Raw genomic sequence first — 7849 nt, forward strand, 5'->3', positions numbered from 1 at the left:
ATCCGTTACGAGCAAAAAAATATTCACACGTCTGTATGTACGATTGAACACACTACTAACCTACTATTTTACGAGACATTTCCTATCTGACCCAAATGATAAGGGGAGGAAGGCGCGATTCACCTAAGTGTTTCGTTTCGATCCGAATGCTAGACTCGTTTCACGATCTGTTTCTATATAGGATGTCTCATTTGAATATATACACGCAAGCCTCGAAATACAGTTTTTTACAGAATCTTATTCTGTACAGGTATACGTAGTACTTTTATCAGATTCTATATTTATTTAATTAATGCCAAATTTTTGTAAAAATAATTATAAATGATGATCGAATCCTAAGAAATTAATATACAAGTGATATAATAAATAAAAGTATATAAATGCTTCGTAATTTATTGACTCTGAGAATTCAGAATGGCTTTTGGTTTTTTAAATTATGTATTCATTTGACTACTCGTAGAAAGGTTCATTGAATTCTAAATATGATTTTTCATGATCGTTAGAAATCATTTATAAGGTACTATATAAATCATCGTTTCTTAAATTTAACAATTCTAAAATTAATTCTAGAAAGAAGAATCTTTAATCCTTACTTTTTTTAAATATAGAATAACGTATATGTTTTATTTCTCGAATAATAAGAATAATAAAAGATAACAACGGAAAATAAAATCTTTCCGTGAGAATAAAAACGTCGAAAAATATTTACGCAAACATATTGTAGATACGAAATTACATCGTGCTTTTTAAACAAATAGAATTTCACCGCCATTATTATTCTTTTCATTCGAGTGTTATTTCAAAAAATCGCGAATAAAGTTTTGAAAACGGGGGAAGGGAACAAATAGCGCATGCCGCGAAAATATTGTTTTCATCACATCGACGGAGAGATATGAATGTATACGAGAGTTGGAAACGGAGAATCATCGATTATTTCACTTGTGAATACCGCGGCGAGGAAAGTTTTTAATCCCGTGGCCGGTACATACTACGTTTGATAAAGTGCGATCGTTAAATTCGAGCCTCAGAAAAGTTGCCTCTCCCGTGGCAAAACGCGATGTAAGCGTCGTTAAAGAATAGTTGACGTTCCACTTAAAATTAATAGTACGTATCGTTAAAACCGGTATGCGAAGAAACGGAGCACGATTCGAAATTTTACGACACGACTCGAACACCTCTTTATCGCGGGACGATACTGTTTTGGGCCTTGCAAGAAACGAAACGTTTTCAAAATGATCCCCACGGAAGAATTTCGCGATTGGAATTCTCTATTTCTTCTAATTCTGGTAGAACTTCTAAAGAAATAGAAGTAGAATTAAATTTAAATATTGGAATACTTAAAACTCGAGATATTAACACGTTGGATTTCGAAAAATCCTAGAAAAGTTTAATAATTCTATAAAATTGTTCAAAATAACCTAAATTTTCTTTTGCCACATTTCATTCAGAAAAATCAGAAAAATTTCAACGATACTCGAAACTTCGATTTCATATTCCGATAGAATTCCAATTTCAAAAAAATTGAAAATTCGACAAGAATATCGAAGAGAAGAAGAAATCGTCCACTCCTCGATACGCTCGACGAATCTAGCAATCCGAGCGAAACGCACCTGGATCGTTTCGATCATAAAAGAGGCGAAGCGCGAATCCTAATCGAGCGAGTCGATCGATACTTTCCGCCCCACGCGAGCCGAGGAACAGAGAGGGGCGCAGGTGAAGGGAAACTAGTTTCTGATCCGCTACAGCGCCGCCGTTCCAGAACAAGATTCCCGGTCTGGTGGTCGGCGGAATGAACAACGACTTCCGGTGTCGCCTCCTCTTCGCCTATAAAGAGGGAACCCGAGGCGGGCGACCGCGGAGCACAAGAGGCAAGGTGCACGCCGATAAGGAGCTACCGGCGAACAAACCATCCAGCGGTTGGAAAAACAAGTTAATCGTAACTCGCTTAGGGAGTTGATGGCAACGAGGAATTGTCCCTCCCTCCGAAACGAAATTAAACCTCGTCTGGATCTAAATCCGAGAAAAGATAGATAAAGAGAGGAAGAGAGAGGCGATCTCGGTGAGGGTGGGCAAAACCCACGGTCGAAGTGGCGGCCGCGATGAAGGTATTTCAAGTCGAGCGGCAGATAACTGTAACGAGGAGGAGCTCGTTAAGAACTCACTGGTATTCCACTTGCGGGGAATAAGCCGAGTTCTGTTTCGAAATTATGCTTCCCGATGAACATCATCGAGCGGCTACTTCGCGACCTGTTGAAACGAAAAGATATCTTCATTGCGATTCCATTGATCGTTCGTTTCGATATCTGTTAAAAAAAGAAAAAGGGAAAGGAAGAGAGTAATAATCTTCTTATCTGCAAACGAGATAAGGAATCTTCGGACACTCGTCGCGTCGGATTATCTCTTAAAATCCTACGCAACTTCGATATAACTATTCGTTATCACGTTGAGAGGATGCCAATGACAATGCGCGTTCTTAGACATCTTGAAAAACCTTGGCCTCTCAACGATAAGATACTCCACAGATTTCGTAATTCGCTTCGTATTAATTATTAATAGAAATTATTAAATCCGTAAATACTCGCCGCTGCGATGATAGAAGCCTTCGTTCATCTGACAATTTCGGCCGAATACGTGGATGGAACGTAGTTAACGCGAGTCTATGATGCGCTTTTAATTGCATACGAGTGCGAATCGTGATCAAAGCTGGTTGGCCGGGCTCGTACCGCTTAACGTTAACGAGAGAGGCCGGCCTGTTTAAACCCTTTGAAGGAAAAGTCAAACAGCAACGACCGCAGAAAGTTCCTCCTGCTGCGGGGGATTGCAAGACTTTCCTTCGCGCGCGTTTAAATGCGAGAAGAAAGTCCGTTTCCCGGGACTTGCTCGTTCCTATGCAAAACTGAATTGCCATTGTTGTCCGGCCAAGCGCCGCGAGTGCAAACTCGATTTAATCCTTGGCCAAGCGGCGAATTTGAAATATACTTTTACGACGAGGCGTGCCCGTATTTAACGAGGGCTTAATGTCACTATCGGCAAACCAACAGGACAAGCGAGCCAACCATCGTGGTGGAAATTTCAAGGCCGACTTTCTCCCTTCAACCCGCACCTTTTCCGCGACACTCTTCTATTTACACAAGACACCGCGCGCCCCATCCCCCCGCAAGCCGATTTCTCCCCGGGAATCTTCAACAGTCGGCACAATTAAGTTGCAGTAATGGACCGAGAAGTAGTTTCTTTATTCCGTTATAAACGTTTCTCGCCGGTTTAACGCCGTCGTTTTCGCGCTCAAGTAAGTGGATTCAAATTTCTTTCGATATTATGCGGCGTTACGGGTGGAGCCGTACAAGAGGAGGATTAATTTTCAATTTACATCTATCATCTTAATTTTCCATATTTTGAATATTTATAATATACGCGTGGATTTAACAGAGCAACAAGTTAAGGTACGAGCATTAGAATCAAAAAAATAAATTTTTCTCCAAGTCTGATTGCGTCGAGGCGATATCGCGCGGGTAACAACAGACAGTCGCGTTCAGCATGGCCTTTTACGAGTATTTTCTTAACATTATGCAAAACGATTCCCAGCGGAATTACCGAAGGCACTCGGATAATTCACGGGAGAGCGCCTCGGGGGTGCCGACTGGATTCCGTGGTGCACGAATGGAAAGTCGTTTCGGGGAAAAATTCGCGTCACTCGGGGCGAGCGGGGTTACGGGATACTAGACCGATGTATATATATAGGAAGGGCGGCCTGAAAAAAGCATTATGCGAAACCCCTGGTGGAATTGCCGAGGAAATACAGGGGGGGAAGAAACAAGAAACGGAGACGAAGGATGCCGGCAGAGGGTTGATGGACGCGGAGGATCGTAAGTACATGAGGCTATAGGTCGTAATAAACGAACACGGGAGTCGATACGAAGGGAACTTTCTTTCGTCGTTCGTGTTTTTTTTCCGATCTCTCTCTCTCTCTTTCTCTCTGTATCCTGTTATGTCTGCAGGAAATTGCGTAAAAGTTACGTAACGTTACAGCGGTGAAAAGATTTCGTCGGGGATTTTAAGTTTGGGATGGACATGGATAGTTGGTGTAACGTTATAAGACCGGACGTTTTTTTGTTATTGAATAAACAGAATATTTATCGGCGTTTGTATTTTATGATTGTTTATCGTAGCTTGTATTTTATTCGGGAAGGTAAACCGAGCCGGGCGAACAACCATTAAAAACAGAGATATTTTGTCCTCACCGTTTCGAATAAATATACCACGGAGTTTTTTTAAGTAATATTTATCGAGGTAAATGCGTCAAATATGATGTACATAGATTGAGAAATTTCGTATTTTTGCAATTAATAAGAATAATAAATGAGATGAGTCGTTTAATTGTTATTTGTTGATTGTAAAAGGAATTGTGCAGATAAGTTTTACAAGATATTATTATGATATTGATTAAACGAATCTGGAAGAAAATTCGACGAGATAGTAATATTTGAAATCAAGAAGTTTTTGCATAATAATTGATTAATTAATAATATTAGCATATTGACAAATAATAACTTGATTATGATTGAGGTAACAATTATGTACAATTATACATTTTTATATCCAATAAAATAATCAATTAAATAATCAATTAATTTATAAAAAATTTCGCTAAAAATATTAATTCAATTATGCAAAAAGATTCTGAGATTCAAATATATGTATATGTATTCTAATATGTATTCTAATGTTTTATAATTTTGTAAATATATATTTATAATATAGGTACACTTATCAGTGTAGCAAATCTTTACAAATATAACTACATAATATCTTTTACCATGATATGTTTCAATAAATCATAAATAAATATAAACTACATTCGATTTAAATAAGTCGAATATGCGATAGTTAAATAGAACCCGAGAGAATATTCGGGTGGAATTTCGGTGAGTAAAGATATCAAAGAAGATAGTCTAACAAGTATTGATAATAGAATTCTGTTACGTTTCGTTTCCTACCAACCTTTCTCCTTGATATTCTAATGCCTCCCTCGACTTCCTCCCTCACATATTCAGCCTTCAACTCAATGTACTTTCCCATATATATCCATTTATAGATTAAAATGAGTCATCCTTATACATGCAAAACTATAAATCTTCTGTCAACTATATTATGCTCTTCTGAACTGAAATCATGTCACAATTGAGAAAAATATAATAAAACAATGTTTCGTATTTTTGACAATCGAATTGATCGTGCATTTGTACGAATATGTTTGTTTTAGAGGTTAGAATTTTATATGATAACTAATTCAATAAAAAAATACATAATGATACGAAAAAGAATAATTTTAATCACGTTATTTATTACGCAGCATGATTCTATTGCTATTTAATTTTGTTTTTAATTGCATATAATATTAATAAAAAAGTAATATGATGATAAAATGTACTTACTGGTCCATTGTACGTAATAGAAGTATTAAACAATTTATGAACAAAATAAATATTTACAATACTGATGTATTACACTTATTCTCTTTCTCGTCTCTTTATCAAATACATTCTTTAATTACAATTCACATTTAATCAATTAAAATACACAACAAAATATGAAATAAACTTTAACACAACCCATTCGTATTCAATTGACGGATGCAAGAGCAGTCCTAAACTGCCTCCTAGCGGCGCTAGAGCAAACTAATATGCATTCTTCTAGGGCGCTATTTGTCATCTTTTCAGTTACATAATTATGGCGGCAAGTGTATAGAGAGTGTATCGAAGTGTTCAAATTCGCGAAAATATATACGAATTTTGGCACGCGAGAATGAAAAATGTGTTTTTATTAAAGATTGTGTTAAATAAGTAACAAGTTTACGACGATGAAAGTACAAATTAACGACGAATCATCTTTTAAATCTATCTCATTGTTGGACGGTTATAATCTTGTCAATTTGACAATCAAAATGGCGGAACGTTCAAAGTTTTCGCGCGATGATTTGTCGAAACTTTCGGGTAACGGAGAAATTGTAGCATAGTGACGATCGAACGACTACAAGAACGAACAAGAATAACGTTTTACGGAAACTTACACGGAAGTGATCAGGACGTTTGCACGATTACGTTCGACGAAATGTTCGATTCGGAAACTTCGCGAGAGGGAAAATTGAATGCCCATCGCTACCCTTGTACAATTCCCTGATAAAGGAGTGAGAGTGACGAAGAAAGGGAGTAAAAGAGAAAGAACAGAGGAGGGAGTGAGAGCATAGGGACACGCATTTCCGCGGGACGCAGTGGGAAGGGGTGGGGGGGACAGTGCCGTGACGGGGGTTAAACCTAAGGTACGATACACACGAGGCAAAGTCGCGCCGCGCCGCGCAGTCTCGACTCCGATTGGCCGACGAGAAATCCGCGCCAACGAGCAGAGACCAGTTGAGCGCGAGACTCCGAGCCGAACGGTTGTACGCACGGACGCAGCCCGGCACCCGAATCTACGATATCGTACGACGCATTTCGTAAATTAATTTCGTCTTTTCGAGATATTTATCATTGTTCCGTTGCTGCCTCTATACCGAAAGGGTTAAACGTATTATTCATCTATATTTCGGACTTGTGACAAGTGACACGTCGCATCAGTGGTGATTATCGACGTAATTGCCAATCATCATTCCAGTGTGGACTTCTCAGTCTTGTGGATTTCTCAGTTCGCGTTTTCTTCAAAGGAGTTCGAGTGGCAGGGAGCATCGTGTCGTCTTACGGTGAGTCGTACTATTCTCTTTTTTTATTTACATGTTTCTGCGTATCTCCCCCGAAACCGCGATCGTATCTTTATGCGGGTATAGCGAAGTATCTTGAGGGTCTCGTCGTACTTTGCGGGTTTCTCGTGTGTTCGATCGCGACACGAAATGCGTCGCAATATTTTTTTTTGAACGTTCGTGCGTCGAACAGGAAATAATACGAAGACCTTTAACAGTTCGGACAGCTGTTACCACGAAAGAAAAAAAACTGGTCCGCGTCATGCCGGTACGTTGGAATACCGTGAACATCGTGTTTGGCACGTGACTCATCGCGAGCTATTTCCTAGTAACCAAAATTTCAGGAATCGTTCCATGTTTGTTTATTTTTCTTTTTTCCAAGTGAGATATTAGAGGCGTATTAAATCTTAATCTTGTATATACATAAAGGTGATCGAAAATGGCCGCGATAAGCGTTAGGCAGATGCGAATTTGGCGGGCGTTTGAAGTATACCGGTGTAGTGTCTGGTGTTTCTGTCGAAGTTTATCTGTCGGAATTTGACAGGCGTCGGTCTTCGAAAGCGTCTGGCGATTTAAAGTAGCGTCTTGAATGGGAAGAAAGTTAGAGAGAGATAGTAAACGTCTGGAATGTTTCTTTGCTCGCCTCAAAGCGAGTAACGTCCAGATAAATCGAGTGGCTCCAAAACGTTTTACCTTTGACGACGACCGATGCGTCTTTATCGTGAAAACGAATTACCGAAAATGCATCTCTCGCGTGAGTGCACGGGGCCGTTTCACGATTCGAACGATTTGTATTATCGATTATTTCTTGGTATTTCTAGCGTTAAAAACACGATATTTCGTTGAGACTCGTCCGGCTATTACGTTATAGAATTAAGTGTACGCGGTAACGTCTGTAATTATACCGCGGAGCAGAACAATTTCTTCGCATTGGCCTATCGTTGACGTTTAATTTCGCTCGTGTAATCCCGCCGTTACGGCATGTTAACTTTCTAGCGTGAAGGTGAAGTCCAATCAATAACTGCAGAACAAATTGTCGGCTGCTGTGAAATACCTGATTTTCACACAAGTGTCTAATAATTTTATCCACGTATAATTCTTTTTTTTTTTTTTTTTTTT

General features: G+C 39.0%; 1 long non-coding RNA gene across 1 annotated transcript in view; it reads left to right on the forward strand.

Moving 5' to 3' along the window:
• Positions 1-6303: 6303 nt before the first annotated feature.
• Positions 6304-7849, forward strand: part of LOC102675166 — a 36070-nt gene continuing 34524 nt past the window's right edge. The window contains exon 1 of the long non-coding RNA XR_421737.2: positions 6304-6733. This is a non-coding gene — a long non-coding RNA (uncharacterized LOC102675166). The remainder of the gene's footprint in view (positions 6734-7849) is intronic.

This window comes from Apis dorsata, unplaced genomic scaffold (assembly GCF_000469605.1).
Source record: "Apis dorsata unplaced genomic scaffold, Apis dorsata 1.3 scaffold_220, whole genome shotgun sequence".
Classification (NCBI taxonomy): Eukaryota; Metazoa; Arthropoda; class Insecta; order Hymenoptera; family Apidae; genus Apis; species Apis dorsata.